The sequence below is a fragment of the Oncorhynchus masou genome, chromosome 24 (assembly GCF_036934945.1).
Source record: "Oncorhynchus masou masou isolate Uvic2021 chromosome 24, UVic_Omas_1.1, whole genome shotgun sequence".
Classification (NCBI taxonomy): domain Eukaryota; kingdom Metazoa; phylum Chordata; class Actinopteri; order Salmoniformes; family Salmonidae; genus Oncorhynchus; species Oncorhynchus masou.
The window spans coordinates 1,018,674-1,036,300 of NC_088235.1; the positions used below are offsets into that span (position 1 = coordinate 1,018,674).

At 46.7% G+C, this 17,627-nt stretch overlaps 1 pseudogene; it reads right to left on the minus strand.

Moving 5' to 3' along the window:
• LOC135511789 (receptor expression-enhancing protein 3-like) overlaps nucleotides 1-12,355 on the minus strand; it is a 71,734-nt pseudogene extending 59,379 nt beyond the window's left edge.
• Between the last annotated feature and the right edge of the window lie 5,272 nt (nucleotides 12,356-17,627).

The following is a 17,627-nucleotide window of genomic DNA, read 5'->3' on the forward strand; positions in this document are numbered from 1 at the left end:
ATATACACAATGAGTAACGATAACATGGCTACACACAGGAAGTACCAGGTAATAACAGGGCTACATACAGGGTGTACCAGGTAATAACATGGCTATAGACAGGGTGTACCAGGTAATAACATGGTTATATACAGGAAGTACCAGGTAATAACATGGCTATATACAGGGAGTACCAGGTAATAACATGGCTATATACAGGGAGTGTCAAGTAATTGAGGTAGATCTGTACATATAACTAGGAATATAGTGACAGATCAGAGTAGCAGCGTATGTGATGAGTCATACAAGTTAGTGAAAATGCAGATAGTTGAATAGTTCAAATAGCTTCCTGCACTAACTAGTCTAATGGGAAGGTAAAACCTTGTCAGTTGTACAACAACGCATTCAACCGAAATGAGTCTTCTGCATTTAACCACTCTGACTCAGAGTTAAGGCCTTAAAAACGCACGTTGTCGGCGCCGGGGAGCGGTTGTTGTGAGTTAACTGCCAGCTCGGGGATTTGAACCAGCGATCTTTCGGTTACCGTGCCAACACTTAACCGCTAGGCTACCTGCCACCCTCGGGGGTAGGAGCTGTTCAGGGTCCTATTGGTTCCAGACTCGGTGTATCAGTACCACTTGCCGTGCGGAAACAGAGAACAGTCTTTGACAAGCGTGGCTGGAGTCTTTGACAATCTTTAGGGCCTTCCTCTGACACTCCCTGGTATAGAGGTCCTGGATGGCAGGAAGCTTGGCCCCAGTGATGTACTGGGCTGTACTCACTACCCTCTATAGAGGTCCTGGATGGCAGGAAGCTTGGCCCCAGTGATGTACTGGGCTGTACTACCCTCTGTGGTGCCTTGTGGTCGGGTGTCAAGCAGTCAGTCAAGACTCGCTCAATGGTGAAGAACTTTGAGGATCTGAAGGTACCATCTTCACGACTGCGTAGGTGTGTTTGGACCACGATAGATTGTTATTGATGTGAACACAAGGAACTTGACACTCTCGACCCGCTCCACTACAGCCCCATCGATGTGAACGGGGGGCGTGGCTCGGCCCTGTGTTTCCTGTAGTCCACCGTCAGCTCCTTTGTTGACGTTGAAGGAGAGGTTGTTGTCCTGGTACCCCACCGTCAGCTCCTTTGTTGACGTTGAAGGAGAGGTTGTTGTCCTGGTTCCCCACCGTCAGCTCCTTTGTTGGCGTTGAAGGAGAGGTTGTTGTCCTGGTACCCCACCGTCAGCTCCTTTGTTTTGTTGCCGTTGAAGGAGAGGTTGTTGTCCTGGTACCGCACCGTCAGCTCCTTTGTCTTGCTGACGTTGAAGGAGAGGTTATTGTCCTGGTACCCCACCGTCAGCTCTTTTGTCTTGCTGACGTTGAAGGAGAGGTTGTTGTCCTGGTACCCCACCGTCAGCTCCTTTGTCTTGCTGACGTTGAAGGAGAGGTTGTTGTCCTGGTACCCCACCGTCAGCTCCTTTGTTGACGTTGAAGGAGAGGTTGTCAGCTCCTTTGTTGACGTTGAAGGAGAGGTTGTTGTCCTGGTACCCCACCATCAGCTCCTTTGTCTTGCTGACGTTGAAGGAGAGGTTGTTGTCCTGGTACCCCACCGTCAGCTCCTTTGTTGGCATTGAAGGAGAGGTTGTTGTCCTGGTACCCACCGTCAGCTCCTTTGTTGACGTTGAAGGAGAGGTTGTTGTCCTGGTACCCCACCGTCAGCTCCTTTGTTGACGTTGAAGGAGAGGTTGTTGTCCTGGTACCCCACCGTCAGCTCCTTTGTTGACGTTGAAGGAGAGGTTGTTGTCCTGGTACCCCACCGTCAGCTCCTTTGTTGGCATTGAAGGAGAGGTTGTTGTCCTGGTACCCCACCGTCAGCTCCTTTGTTGGCGTTGAAGGAGAGGTTGTTGTCCTGGTACCCCACCGTCAGCTCCTTTGTTGGCGTTGAAGGAGAGGTTGTTGTCCTGGTACCCCACCGTCAGCTCCTTTGCTGACGTTGAAGGAGAGGTTGTTGTCCTGGTACCCCACCGTCAGCTCCTTTGTCTTGCTGACGTTGAAGGAGTGGTTGTTGTCCTGGTACCCCACCGTCAGCTCCTTTGTTGACGTTGAAGGAGAGGTTGTTGTCCTGGTACCCCACCGTCAGCTCCTTTGTCTTGCTGACGTTGAAGGAGAGGTTGTTGTCCTGGTACCCCACCGTCAGCTCCTTTGTTGACGTTGAAGGAGAGGTTGTTGTCCTGGTACCCCACCGTCAGCTCCTTTGTTGACGTTGAAGGAGAGGTTGTTGTCCTGGTACCCCACCGTCAGCTCCTTTGTCTTGCTGACGTTGAAGGAGAGGTTGTTGTCCTGGTACCCCACCGTCAGCTCCTTTGTCTTGCTGACGTTGAAGGAGAGGTTGTTGTCCTGGTACCCCACCGTCAGCTCCTTTGTCTTGCTGACGTTGAAGGAGAGGTTGTTGTCCTGGTTCCCCACCGTCAGCTCCTTTGTTGACGTTGAAGGAGAGGTTGTTGTCCTGGTTCCCCACCGTCAGCTCCTTTGTTGATGTTGAAGGAGAGGTTGTTGTCCTGGTACCCCACCGTCAGCTCCTTTGTTGACGTTGAAGGAGAGGTTGTTGTCCTGGTACCCCACCGTCAGCTCCTTTGTTGACGTTGAAGGAGAGGTTGTTGTCCTGGTTCCCCACCGTCAGCTCCTTTGTTGACGTTGAAGGAGAGGTTGTTGTCCTGGTACCCCACCGTCAGCTCCTTTGTTGGCGTTGAAGGAGAGGTTGTTGTCCTGGTACCCCACCGTCAGCTCCTTTGTCTTGCTGACGTTGAAGGAGTGGTTGTTGTCCTGGTACCCCACCGTCAGCTCCTTTGTTGGCGTTGAAGGAGAGGTTGTTGTCCTGGTACCCCACCGTCAGCTCCTTTGTCTTGTTGACGTTGAAGGAGTGGTTGTTGTCCTGGTTCCCCACCGTCAGCTCCTTTGTTGACGTTGAAGGAGAGGTTGTTGTCCTGGTACCCCACCGTCAGCTCCTTTGTTGGCGTTGAAGGAGAGGTTGTTGTCCTGGTACCCCACCGTCGGGTCTCTGGGACACAACCATTGGGTCACGCATTATTTGGACAATCCGGATTGTCCATCGGTAGATGCTTTACAGGATGGTCATACTATCAACAAACTACCTGTTGACTAGCAATTACTTTACTAAGGTTAGGGTTAACGTTAAGGCTAGGGTTAAGTTCAGGCTTAGGATAAGGGTTAAGAGGTCAGGGTTAAGTCTAGGCTTAGGATAAGGGTTAAGAGGTTAGGGTTAACGTTAAGGCTAGGGTTAAGTTCAGGCTTAGGATAAGGGTTAAGAGGTCAGGGTTAACGTTAAGGCTAGGGTTAAGTTCAGGCTTAGGATAAGGGTTAAGAGGTCAGGGTTAAGTCTAGGCTTAGGATAAGGGTTAAGAGGTTAGGGTTGACGTTAAGGCTAGGGTTAAGTTCAGGCTTAGGATAAGGGTTAAGAGGTCAGGGTTAAGTCTAGGCTTAGGATAAGGGTTAAGAGGTCAGGGTTAAGTCTAGGCTTAGGATAAGGGTTAAGAGGTTAGGGTTAAGATAAGGGTTAAGAGGTCAGGGTTAAGTTTAGGCTTAGGATAAGGGTTAAGAGGTCAGGGTTCATGTTAAGGGTTCATGTTAAGGGTTAAGAGGTCAGGGTTCATGTTAAGGGTTAAGAGGTCAGGGTTCATGTTAAGGGTTAAGAGGTCAGGGTTCATGTTAAGGGTTAAGAGGTCAGGGTTCATGTTAAGGGTTAAGAGGTCAGGGTTCATGTTAAGGGTTAAGAGGTCAGGGTTCATGTTAAGGGTTAAGAGGTCAGGGTTCATGTTAAGGGTTAAGAGGTCAGGGTTCATGTTAAGGGTTAAGAGGTCAGGGTTCATGTTAAGGGTTAGGAGAAGGATAAGGTTCGCGCTAGTGTTAGTAGTTAGTCTACAGATGGACAATCCAAATAAAACATAACTCATTGTTGGCCTGCAGAAATAGACCCTGTCCCGCTCGGGGCAGACTGGAGTATTTTCACACAGGAAGGAGGAATATTTCTCCAGAAACCTTGACCATGAAGGAGACAGAGCCTGCAGAGAGGCTTCTTGAAACCATTGTGTGAAATGGGGCCTCTCTAGCAGTATGCAGCAGGAAAACACGATACACAAGCCTTGACATTCTGTTTTAGATCAACTTTCCCAGTTCTGGTTAAAAAAAATAATACATGTAATGTCTGACAGCACACCCACTGCTCGCTCACGGCTCCTAGCATGAAGCCTGGGAGAGAGTCAGACGTAGAGTTACTGGGATAAAGACGGAGGAAGGACTTTAAGATCCAGGCAGAGATCTCAACTCCAACATCTGGTTTCAGCTACAGGGGTAAAGGGCTGAGGGCTTCCCCCTGTGGAAATACACATCTGGTTTCAGCTACAGGGGTAAAGGGCTGAGGGCTTCCCCCTGTGGAAATACACATCTGGTTTCAGCTACAGGGGTAAAGGGCTGAGGGCTTCCCCCTGTGGAAATACACATCTGGTTTCAGCTACAGGGGTAAAGGGCTGAGGGCTTCCCCCTGTGGAAATACACATCTGGTTTCAGCTACAGGGGTAAAGGGCTGAGGGCTTCCCCTGTGGAAATACACATCTGGTTTCAGCTACAGGGGTAAAGGGCTGAGGGCTTCCCCCTGTGGAAATACACATCTGGTTTCAGCTACAGGGGTAAAGGGCTGATGGCTTCCCCCTGTGGAAATACACATCTGGTTTCAGCTACAGGGGTAAAGGGCTGAGGGCTTCCCCCTGTGGAAATACACATCTGGTTTCAGCTACAGGGGTAAAGGGCTGAGGGCTTCCCCTGTGGAAATACACATCTGGTTTCAGCTACAGGGGTAAAGGGCTGAGGGCTCCCCCTGTGGAAATACACATCTGGTTTCAGCTACAGGGGTAAAGGGCTGAGGGCTTCCCCCTGTGGAAATACACATCTGGTTTCAGCTACAGGGGTAAAGGGCTGAGGGCTTCCCCCTGTGGAAATACACATCTGGTTTCAGCTACAGGGGTAAAGGGCTGATGGCTTCCCCCTGTGGAAATACACATCTGGTTTCAGCTACAGGGGTAAAGGGCTGAGGGCTTCCCCCTGTGGAAATACACATCTGGTTTCAGCTACAGGGGTAAAGGGCTGATGGCTCCCCCTGTGGAAATACACATCTGGTTTCAGCTACAGGGGTAAAGGGCTGATGGCTTCCCCTGTGAAAATACACATCTGGTTTCAGCTACAGGGGTAAAGGGCTGAGGGCTTCCCCCTGTGGAAATACACATCTGGTTTCAGCTACAGGGGTAAAGGGCTGAGGGCTTCCCCTGTGGAAATACACATCTGGTTTCAGCTACAGGGGTAAAGGGCTGAGGGCTTCCCCTGTGGAAATACACATCTGGTTTCAGCTACAGGGGTAAAGGGCTGAGGGCTTCCCCCTGTGGAAATACACATCTGGTTTCAGCTACAGGGGTAAAGGGCTGATGGCTTCCCCCTGTGGAAATACACATCTGGTTTCAGCTACAGGGGTAAAGGGCTGAGGGCTTCCCCCTGTGGAAATACACATCTGGTTTCAGCTACAGGGGTAAAGGGCTGATGGCTTCCCCCTGTGGAAATACACATCTGGTTTCAGCTACAGGGGTAAAGGGCTTCCCCCTGTGGAAATACACATCTGGTTTCAGCTACAGGGGTAAAGGGCTGATGGCTTCCCCCTGTGGAAATACACATCTGGTTTCAGCTACAGGGGTAAAGGGCTGATGGCTTCCCCCTGTGGAAATACACATCTGGTTTCAGCTACAGGGGTAAAGGGCTGATGGCTTCCCCCTGTGGAAATACACATCTGGTTTCAGCTACAGGGGTAAAGGGCTGAGGGCTTCCCACTGTGGAAATACACATCTGGTTTCAGCTACAGGGGTAAAGGGCTGATGGCTTCCCCCTGTGGAAATACACATCTGGTTTCAGCTACAGGGGTAAAGGGCTGATGGCTCCCCCTGTGGAAATACACATCTGGTTTCAGCTACAGGGGTAAAGGGCTGATGGCTTCCCCCTGTGGAAATACACATCTGGTTTCAGCTACAGGGGTAAAGGGCTGAGGGCTTCCCCCTGTGGAAATACACATCTGGTTTCAGCTACAGGGGTAAAGGGCTGAGGGCTTCCCCTGTGGAAATACACATCTGGTTTCAGCTACAGGGGTAAAGGGCTGATGGCTTCCCCCTGTGGAAATACACATCTGGTTTCAGCTACAGGGGTAAAGGGCTGATGGCTTCCCCCTGTGGAAATACACATCTGGTTTCAGCTACAGGGGTAAAGGGCTGATGGCTTCCCCCTGTGGAAATACACATCTGGTTTCAGCTACAGGGGTAAAGGGCTGATGGCTTCCCCTGTGGAAATACACATCTGGTTTCAGCTACAGGGGTAAAGGGCTGATGGCTTCCCCTGTGGAAATACACATCTGGTTTCAGCTACAGGGGTAAAGGGCTGAGGGCTTCCCCCTGTGGAAATACACATCTGGTTTCAGCTACAGGGGTAAAGGGCTGATGGCTCCCCCTGTGAAAATACACATCTGGTTTCAGCTACAGGGGTAAAGGGCTGAGGGCTTCCCCCTGTGGAAATACACATCTGGTTTCAGCTACAGGGGTAAAGGGCTGATGGCTCCCCCCTGTGGAAATACACATCTGGTTTCAGCTACAGGGGTAAAGGGCTGATGGCTTCCCCCTGTGGAAATACACATCTGGTTTCAGCTACAGGGGTAAAGGGCTGATGGCTCCCCCTGTGGAAATACACATCTGGTTTCAGCTACAGGGGTAAAGGGCTGATGGCTTCCCCCTGTGGAAATACACATCTGGTTTCAGCTACAGGGGTAAAGGGCTGATGGCTTCCCCCTGTGGAAATACACATCTGGTTTCAGCTACAGGGGTAAAGGGCTGATGGCTTCCCCCTGTGGAAATACACATCTGGTTTCAGCTACAGGGGTAAAGGGCTGATGGCTTCCCCCTGTGAAAATACACATCTGGTTTCAGCTACAGGGGTAAAGGGCTGATGGCTTTCTATATATATTTATTTAAGAATACGCTATGACTACAGCCATTGACTGTCTGAGCGTTAAGGGATGTTAATGGTTAGTTCGGTCCACCACTTTATGTTGTTATATTTTTCAATCTTGAAATACAAGGACAAACGTTATTAATCCGTGACTGAAATGTCACGCTACGTGAACGTGGAGACTTGGAGAGCGCTCAAAGCGTTGTAGAACGGCCCTCTGAATAAACGGGGCTTGGTTTTGGATTTAACCAAGTTGGGAGAAAGAAAGATGCGTTAAAAATTACAGGCATTTCTAATCTGTCCTGGTCATTATCCGAACTAAAATTACAACGTTCCAGTAGAAACAATAGAAAAACAAAGTGTTGGTCCCATGAGCCAAAATAAAAGATCCCAGACATTTCCCATATGAACAAAAAGCTTATTTTTGTGCACAATTTGTTTTTCCTGTTAGGGAGCATTTCTCCTTTGCCAAGGTAAGATGACAGAGCGTGCAGTTGGCATGCTGACTGCAGGAATGTCCACCAGAGCTTCTGCCAGAGAAGCCGCCTCCAAAGTCCATTTGTCATTACATCCAACCGGCCTCAACCACAGACCACATGTAACCACGCCAGCCCAGGACCTCTAGATCGGCTTCGCCACCTGCGGGATCGTCTGAGACCAGCCACATGTCTAGTAGAGTGGGCCAGGCGGAAGCCACTCCTCAGTAAAAAAGGCACATGACAGCCCGCTTGGAGTTTGCCAAAAAGGTACCTAAAGACTCTCAGACCATGAGAAACAAGATTCTCTAGTCTGATTAAACCAAGATTGAACTCTTTGTCCTTAAGGCCAAGCATCAGGTCTGGAGGAAACCTGGCACCATCCCTACGGTGAAGCATGGTGGTGGAAGCATCATGTTGTGGGGATGTTTTTCAGTGGTGAGAACAAAGAGAATAGTCAGGATCGAGGGAAAAATAGCTACGCAACGACGCTCCCCAGCCAACCTGACAGAGCTTGAGAGGATCTGCAGAGAGGAATGGGAGAAACTCCCCAAATACAGGTGTGCAAAGATTGTAGCGTCATACCCAAGAAGACTCCAGGCTGTAATCACTGCCAAAGGTGCTTCAACAAAGTACTGAGTAAATAAGTTTAAATATAAATTAACAACCATTTCTTAAAACACGTTTTTACTTTGTCATTATGTGGTATTGTGTGTAGATTGATGAGGGTGGGGGAAAAAGTAATTTTAGATTAAAGCTGTGACATAAAAATGTGGGAAAAGTCAAGGAGTCTGAATACTTTCCGAAGGCCCTGTATCTGTGACCAACAGAGCGTATTCCCAGTCACGTAGTGTATCTGTGACCAACAGAGCGTATTCCCAGTCACGTAGTGTATCTGTGACCAACAGAGCGTATTCCCAGTCACGTAGTGTATCTGTGACCAACAGAGCGTATTCCCAGTCACGTAGTGTATCTGTGACCAACAGAGCGTATTCCCAGTCACGTGGTGTATCTGTGACCAACAGAGCGTATTCCCAGTCACGTAGTGTATCTGTGACCAACAGAGCGTATTCCCAGTCACGTAGTGTATCTGTGACCAACAGAGCGTATTCCCAGTCACGTGGTGCATCTGTGACCAACAGAGCGTATTCCCAGTCACGTAGTGCATCTGTGACCAACAGAGCGCATTCCCAGTCACGTAGTGCATCTGTGACCAACAGAGCGTATTCCCAGTCACGTAGTGCTTCTGTGACCAACAGAGCGTATTCCCAGTCACGTGGTGCATCTGTGACCAACAGAGCGTATTCCCAGTCACGTAGTGTATCTGTGACCAACAGAGCGTATTCCCAGTCACGTAGTGTATCTGTGACCAACAGAGCGTATTCCCAGTCACGTGGTGTATCTGTGACCAACAGAGCGTATTCCCAGTCACGTAGTGTATCTGTGACCAACAGAGCGTATTCCCAGTCACGTGGTGTATCTGTGACCAACAGAGCGTATTCCCAGTCACGTGGGGTATCTGTGACCAACAGAGCGTATTCCCAGTCACGTGGTGTATCTGTGACCAACAGAGCGTATTCCCAGTCACGTGGTGTATCTGTGACCAACAGAGCGTATTACCAGTCACGTAGTGCATCTGTGACCAACAGAGCGTATTCCCAGTCACGTGGTGTATCTGTGACCAACAGAGCGTATTCCCAGTCACGTGGTGTATCTGTGACCAACAGAGCGTATTCCCAGTCACGTAGTGTATCTGTGACCAACAGACTGTATTTCCAGTCATGTGAAATCCATTTCAATTAATTGATTTCCATATATAAACTGTCACTTTGAAATTGTTGCATTTTGCGTTTATATTTGTGATCACATAAACAGCGAGTTCATTGTATATTACACAACTAATTTCACATTCCTATTCCACGACGCCTCAAAAACAAATCAAATCATGAACACACCTTATAATGACGAACCTATGGAAAGGACCCAGCCAACACAGCAGTCTGGAAAAACTGGTTTTACACATGCTTATAAGGTTCACCGTGACTCGGGAGACAAGATAATCCACTAAACCAGAACGTGCTTAAATAACTGTAATAACCACCTAAAGGCGGCTGTACAACACATGCCCCAGTACATTGGAAAGTGATTTTTGTCATTGGTGAATTAAATCATGTGATCAGTCACACGATCAGGTTAATTAGATGAGGTGAAACCAGAGCGACGTCAGAATCAGTGCAGGAGCCTCGTTCTGCCCTCAAGACTTCAGACTAAGAACTTGAAACGCTAAACGTGGATACAGGCAGACCATAACTGCCAAGTTAACTTGTCTGCAGCGTAACGTGGCTACTAGCCCTGTAGACTAGAACATGTTGTCTAATGCATATGGCTACTAGCCCTGTAGACTAGAACATGTTGTCTAATGCATATGGCTACTAGCCCTGTAGACTAGAACATGTTGTCTAATGCATATGGCTACTAGCCCTGTAGACTAGAACATGTTGTCTAATGCATATGGCTACTAGCCCTGTAGACTAGAACATGTTGTCTAATGCATATGGCTACTAGCCCTGTAGACTAGAACATGTTGTCTAATGCATATGGCTACTAGCCCTGTAGACTAGAACATGTTGTCTAATGCATATGGCTACTAGCCCTGTAGACTAGAACATGTTGTCTAATGCATATGGCTACTAGCCCTGTAGACTAGAACATGTTGTCTAATGCATATGGCTACTAGCCCTGTAGACTAGAACATGTTGTCTAATGCATATGGCTACTAGCCCTGTAGACTAGAACATGTTGTCTAATGCATATGGCTACTAGCCCTGTAGACTAGAACATGTTGTCTAATGCATATGGCTACTAGCCCTGTAGACTAGAACATGTTGTCTAATGCATATGGCTACTAGCCCTGTAGACTAGAACATGTTGTCTAATGCATATGGCTACTAGCCCTGTAGACTAGAACATGTTGTCTAATGCATATGGCTACTAGCCCTGTAGACTAGAACATGTTGTCTAATGCATATGGCTACTAGCCCTGTAGACTAGAACATGTTGTCTAATGCATATGGCTACTAGCCCTGTAGACCAGAACATGTTGTCTAATGCATATGACTACTAACCCTGTAGACTAGAACAGGTTGTCTAATGCATATGGCTACTAACCCTGTAGACTATAACAGGTTGTCTAATGCATATGACTACTAACCCTGTAGACTAGAACATGTTGTCTAATGCATATGGCTACTAGCCCTGTAGACCAGAACAGGTTGTCTAATGCTTTCACTTATGCATTACTTTTAAATGAATTGTCTGATTGTTTTGAAGCATTGACAGGATGCCTTGACCAGTGACTCATGCCCAGTCTAGGCTACAGTGGAAGAACAGGACACAGAGTAGACTGTAAATACTGTGCTGTCTCTTCTCCCAATCACACCTGAAGCAGTCTCCCCCTTCCATGTACTGTAGCCTACAGTACAGTTATGTAATTGTACTGGGCCATGAGTTGTGAGGGGAGCTCAGAGTAAAAACTGGGCGTTTTCTTTCTCTAAAAATGTACAAACTCATCCATCATCTGATCGCACATACTTGTGTGGTCAGCAAGCTAACTAGTAGTCATGGGACACAACATTGGAAGTCTGTATTAGTTGGGCTACTGGAGGTGTACATTATTCTGGAGGACGGCGACGGAAAATAACCCTACCACATTAAAGCCGGCTTTACCAAAATGCAAAGGCATATGAATTCTCTCGATTAACTCTACTTGATGTAAAGTGAAAAGTGTCCTTCGCTATCAAATAAACATCTGAAACCAACTTTAGTCCGAACCGCACCACATTCCGTGTTTCCTTTCAACCACAAACTTCAGGCCTAAACATCCCACTGTATCTACCACAGTCCACACAGATGGGAAGTATTGCGGTTCCAAAGCTAACTAACTAACCTAATTTAAACTAACTAACTAACTAACTAACTAGTTTCCAGAGAGCATAGCTCACTGAGCTGCCTCTAGTTAGTTAAGACGTGGTTAAACATCCTTAGTTACAGGGACAAAAACGTAAACAACAACAAGCTAACGTTAGCTAGCAAGGTAACTATTAGGTAATACTTCTCAATGTTGACAATATGAGGTTGTTGTTGTTTTTTGAAGTTTTTACAGAACTTCTACAGAACTTTTACAAATATAACTTCGAAATTAATACCATTACAATAAGCGACATTGCTTTGCTTAATTAAAAGTTAGTTGAAGTGCCATGCTAAAATTAGCGTTAGCTAGCTACTTGGTTAGCTCTCCAGCTAGCTACAGAAAACAGCTTTAAAAGAACTCGTCTGATAATAATAATATCAGCAAAATACAAGATAAAATTCTCGTCTGTAACTTACACAACGCTTCTGGAGATCATCCACGACACCATCTTTCCCAGATCGAGGTTAGCTGAGAGAGAGAGAGACAGGGCCCAGGGGCTGGAGGGGTAACGGGTACACCGGGGTGGTGGTGGTAGACACCGTAAACACCGGTAACAAGTTAATAACTACGAGCGATCTTCTCAAACATGTCCGTGAACTTTGGAAAAAAAACGCGTTGTTTCACAAATCTAAGTTAAAAGCGAGAGGTTACGATTTAGCCAGCTATGATTAAATTATGTTTTATTAAAGCTTGTCCAACTCCCCTTCGGGTCCAACTCTCCTTCGGGTCCAACTCTCCTTCGGGTCCAACTCTCCTTTGGGTACAACTCTCCTTTGGGTACAACTCTCCTTTGGGTCCAACTCTCCTTTGGGCCCAACTCTCCTTCGGGTCCAACCTCTTCACCTCTCTTCTGTCTGTGCTCCGCAGGCAGGAAGGAGCTCCACACCAGGCGACCTGAGATCAGATAGACCTTCCTCCTGCTTTATCTCATTGGACAGAAGTACCTGTTTACACCAATGCCGCATAACTATTGGCTATTGAAGATGGTCCATGTGAAATAACGATGAAATATCATACTCAACTCTGATTGGTGTAGATTCGATGCGTGGCGAGTATGAACCAATCACGGTAAAAAGCGTTGAGAATAGTATTGTTGCTTTACAAATACGCTGTTGTTGCAAGGAGCCACTGTAAAATAATAACCTCAACGGTTGGCAGTGATTTATTTAAAAATAGACAACACCTTTATTTAACCAGGTAGGCTAGTTGAGAACAAGTTCTCATTTGCAACTGCGACCTGGCCAAGATAAAGCATAGCAATTCGACACATAGAACAACACAGAGTTACACATGGAATAAACAAAACATACAGTCAATAATACAGTAGAAAAAAAAGTAAAAATAAAACAAAAAGTTTATATACAGAACAGTGCAAATGAGGTAAGATAAGGGAGTTAAGGCAATAAATAGGCCATGGTGACGTAGTAATTACAATATAGCAATTAATCAATATAGCAATTAAACACTGGAATGGTAGATGTGCAGAAGATGAATGTGAGATACTGGGGTGCAAAAGAGCAAGATAAATAAATAAATACAGTATGGGGATGAGGTAGATAGATGGGCTGTTTACAGATGGGCTATGCACAGGTGCAGTGATCTGACAGCTGGTGCTTAAAGCTAGTTTATTTTTATTTTATTTTTTTATTTCACCTTTATTTAACCAGGTAGGCTAGTTGAGAACAAGTTCTCATTTGCAACTGCGACCTGGCCAAGATAAAGCATAGCAGTGTGAACAGACAACACAGAGTTACACATTGAGTTAACAATAAACAAGTCAATAACACAGTAGAAAAAAAGGGTCTATATACATTGTGTGCAAAAGGCATGAGGAGGTAGGCAAATAATTACAATTTTGCAGATTAACACTGGAGTGATAAATGATCAGATGGTCATGTACAGGTAGAGATATTGATGTGCAAAAGAGCAGAAAAGTAAATAAATAAAAACAGTATGGAGATGAGGTAGGTATAATTGGCTGGGCTATTTACCGATAAGACTATGTACAGCTGCAGCGATCGGTTAGCTGCTCAGATAGCAAGTGAGGTGAGTGAGGAAGATATGAGTCTCCAGCTTCAGTGATTTTTGCAGTTCGTTCCATTCCAGTCATTGGCAGCAGAGAACTGTGCAAACTGGAAGGAAAGGCGACCAAACGAGGAATTGGCTTTGGGGGTGACCAGTGAGATATACCTGCTGGAGCGCGTGCTATGAGTGGGTGCTGCTATGGTGACCAGTGAGCTGAGATAAGGCAGGGCTTTACCTTGCTAGACTTGTAGATAACCTGCAGCCAGTGGGTTTGGCGACAAGTATGAAGCGAGGGCCAGCCAATGAGAGCATACAGGTTGCAGTGGTGGTAGTGCATGGGGCTTTGGTGACAAAACGGATGGCACTGTGATAGACTGCATCCAATTTGTTGAGTAGAATGTTGGAGGCTATTTTATAGATGACATCGCCGAAGTCGAGGATCGGTAGGATGGTCAGTTTTACGAGGGTATGTTTGGCAGCATGAGTGAAGGATGCTTTGTTGCGATATAGGAAGCCGATTCTAGATTTAATTTTGGATTGGCTTAATGTGAGTCTGGAAGGAGAGTTTACAGTCTAACCAGACACCTAGGTATTTGTAGTTGTCCACGTATTCTAAGTCAGAGCCGTCCAGAGTAGTGATGCTGGACGGGCGGGCGTGTGCGGGCAGTGATCGATTGAAGAGCATGCATTTAGTTTTACTTGCATTTAAGAGCAGTTGGAGGCCACGGAAGGAGAGTTGTATGGCATTGAAGCTTGCCTGGAGGGTTGTTAACACAGTGTCCAAAGAGGGGCCAGAAGTATACAGAATGGTGTCGTTTGCGTAGAGGTGGATCAGAGAATCACCAGCAGCAAGAGCGACATCATTGATGTATACAGAAAAGAGAGTCAGTCCAAGAATTGAACCCTGTGGCACCCCCATTGACACTGCCAGAGGTCCGGACAACAGGCCCTCTGATTTGACACACTGAACTCTATCAGAGAAGTAGTTGGTCAACCAGGCGAGGCAATCATTTGAGAAACCAAGGCTGTCGAGTCTGCTGATAAGAATGTGGTTTGATTGACAGAGTCGAACGCCTTGGCCAGGAAGATGAATACGGCTGCACAGTAATGTGTCTTATCGATGGCGGTTATGATGTCGTTTAGGTCCTTGAGCGTGGCAGAGGTGCACCCGTGACCAGCTCTGAAACCAGATTGCATAGCGGAGAAGGTACGGTGGGATTCGAAATGGTCGGTAATCTGATTAATTACTCTGGAGCACATCACATAGTTTTCATTTTCAGAGAGATAAAGAGTCACAACACAGAGAGAAACCTATATCTGTTATCAAGGATAAATATATGTGTATAATTATCTGCTCCAGAGTGGCGCAGCGGTCTAAGGCACTGCATCTCAGTGCTACAGGCTTCACTACACACACAGTTCAAATCCAGGCTGTATCACAACCGGACGTGATTGGGAATCTCATAGGGCGGTGCACAATTGGCCCAGCATCTTCCGTGTTAGGGTTTGTCCGGGGTAGGCTGTCATTGTAAATAAGAATTTGTTCTTAACTGACTTGCCTAGTTATATATATATATATATTGATTCATTTCATGCCCTGTGCTGTAGAGTATTATCTCTTATACACACTGTGCAAAGTCCAACAACAAAACCATCTGAGATATTGATCCGTATCGTAGGGTTTAGAAATGATTATGATATACTGTACGCAGTAGAGTAGATCACGAATAACTGGTTAACATGGTGATTACTACAATCATAAAAACAAAGTGTCTGGTTTCTGATGAATCGTACTATTGTGTTCTGGTCAGTAACCTACAGATGGGAGATCAGAGAAGAAGCAGTACACTGGGAGCCTCCCGTTCCATGCAGTGGATTTAGTCTGTGAACAGGGGAAAGCCCTACAGTGTATTTCAACTATTTTAAAGAGACAAAACATATAAATGTCCACTCCACTCCACAGTGAAGTAAACCCCAGCACACCATCACGTTGCACATGGTCTAATCCAATCAACCCCAGCTACAGGAGAAGTTCTCCAAATGCTCTGCAGAGGACTAATGTAATAGGAGACCATTGTATTAACCCAAATGGCTTTCTTCCAAGGTCTTTAGTGAGCTATACATTAGCTCACAATGCTCTACTACTAATACACAGTAGTGGCCTGCTAACTTGTATGGTGATAGCCCGATGTCGGAAAATATAGATGTATTTCGATTTAGTAAATGGTAATGTCCAAGAATGTAGGCAGTCTAACGGCCCACAATGATATAGCAACATTAGCAGGACAGGAGACAAAACAGACTAAACTCAGTGGCATGGTGTTCATCACAGTATATTCACTATATCCTCATGTCATATCATGTATAATGCATCTGGCATCTGATAGAATCTGTGGATTGAACTGTGGAATCCATCCACACAGTGGCAAGAAAAAGTATGTGAACCTTTCGGTAATACCTGGATTTCTGCATAAATTGATCATCAAATCTCATCTGAACTTCATCCACTGGGATTGTCTGCCTCTAACCCTATTACAGGGGCTGAGTCACTGGCTTGCTGGTGCTCTTCCATGCCGTCCCTAGGAGGGGTGCATCACTTGAGTGGGTTGAGTCACTGACGTGATCTTCCTGTCTGGGTTGGCGCCCCCCTTGGGTTGTGCCGTGGCGGAGATCTTTGTGGGCTATACTCGGCCTTGTCTCAGGATGGTAAGTTGGTGGTTGAAGATATCCCTCTAGTGGTGTGGGGTCTGTGCATTGGCAAAGTGGGTGGGGTTATATCCTGCCTGTTTGGCCCTGTCCGGGGGTGTCCTCGGATGGGGTCACAGTGTTTGCTGACCCCTCCTTTGTGGGCTATACTATCTCCGCCACGGCACAACCCAAGGGGGGCCCCTCTTTATGCTGTAGTATTTCATGTGTCGGGGGGCTAGGGTCAGTTTGTTATATCTGGAGTATTTCTCCTGTCCTATCCGGTGTCCTGTGTGAATTATAGTATGCTCTCTCTAATTCTCTTTCTCTCTTGGAGGACCTGAGCCCTAGGACCATGCCCCAGGACTACCTGGCATGATGACTCCTTGCTGTCCCCAGTCCATGCTGCTGCTCCAGTTTCAACTGTTCTGCCTGTGGCTATGGAACCCTGACCTGTTCACCGGACGTGCTACCTGTCCCAGACATGCTGTTTTCAACTCTCTAGAGACAGTAGGAGCGGTTGAGATACTCTTAATGATCGGCTATGAAAAGCCAACTGACATTTACTCCTGAGGTGCTGACTTGTTGCACCCAGGACAACTACTGTGATTATTATTATTTGACCCTGCTGGTCATTTATGAACATTTGAACATCTTGGCCATGTTCTGTTATAATCTCCACCAGGCACAGCCAGAAGAGGACGGGCCACCCCTCATAGCCTGGTTCTAGGTTTCTTCCTAGGTTTTGGCCTTACTAGGGCGTTTTTCCTAGCCACCGTGCTTCTACACCTACATTGCTTGCTGTTTGGGGATTTAGGCTGGGTTTCTGTACAGCACTTTGAGACATCAGCTGATGTACGAAGGGTTATATCAATACATTTGATTTGATTTGATCTAAGTCACAACAATAGACAAAACAGTATGTTTAAACTAATAACACACAAACAATTATACGTTTTCACGTCTTTACGGAACCTACCATGTAAAGATTCACTGTGCAGGGTGGGAACAAGTATGTGAACCCTTGGATTTAATAACTCATTTGGCAGCAATAACCTCAACCAAACGTTTTCTGTAGTTGCTGATCAGACCTGCACAACGGTCGGGAGGAATGTTTTCTGTAGTTGCGGATCAGACCTGCACAACGGTCGGGAGGAATATTTTCTGTAGTTGCGGATCAGACCTGCACAACGGTCGGGAGGAATGTTTTCTGTAGTTGCTGATCAGACCTGCACAACGGTCGGGAGGAATGTTTTCTGTAGTTGCGGATCAGACCTGCACAACGGTCGGGAGGAATGTTTTCTGTAGTTGCGGATCAGACCTGTACAACGGTCGGGAAGAATTGAGGAAAATTCAGTTTCAGGTCGGCAATATTCTTGAGATGTCTGATGTGAACCGCTCTCTCGACGTCATGCCACAGCATCTCAATCCAGAAGGCCTATTTTCTTC